We start from the raw sequence: 297 nt of genomic DNA on the forward strand, positions 1-297 counted from the left end.
TAGTTTTAAGGACGGTTTGATGTGTGATTAAATATAATATATAATATGAAGTCATACGCATTGGAATTTAAAAGTGATTTCAGTAGTTTTCAGAACACTTTAAAAAATATATTTTTTATGGATTCGGAATTACTTAGGTACCCACTTGTACAAATAAAATATCGTTTACACTTCGAAAATCTAACAGCAGGTCTATAAAATTAATAATTTTATTCAAATAAGATGTAAGGGTAAACTTCGTTTCCTTTTGAATTTGTATCTGCAATTTATTGAAACACTCAATTCCGAATCTTTACT

The 297-nt window shown here is 26.6% G+C and overlaps 1 protein-coding gene across 1 annotated transcript in view; it reads left to right on the top strand.

The window, feature by feature from the left end:
• LOC125502542 (transcription elongation regulator 1-like) overlaps positions 1-297 on the top strand; it is a gene marked incomplete in the record, with an annotated part of 8,881 nt that overhangs the window by 5,713 nt on the left and 2,871 nt on the right.

Source organism: Dendroctonus ponderosae, unplaced genomic scaffold, assembly GCF_020466585.1.
Source record: "Dendroctonus ponderosae isolate FM_Combo_2020 unplaced genomic scaffold, Dpon_F_20191213v2 Dpon_F_20191213_1, whole genome shotgun sequence".
Taxonomy (NCBI): domain Eukaryota; kingdom Metazoa; phylum Arthropoda; class Insecta; order Coleoptera; family Curculionidae; genus Dendroctonus; species Dendroctonus ponderosae.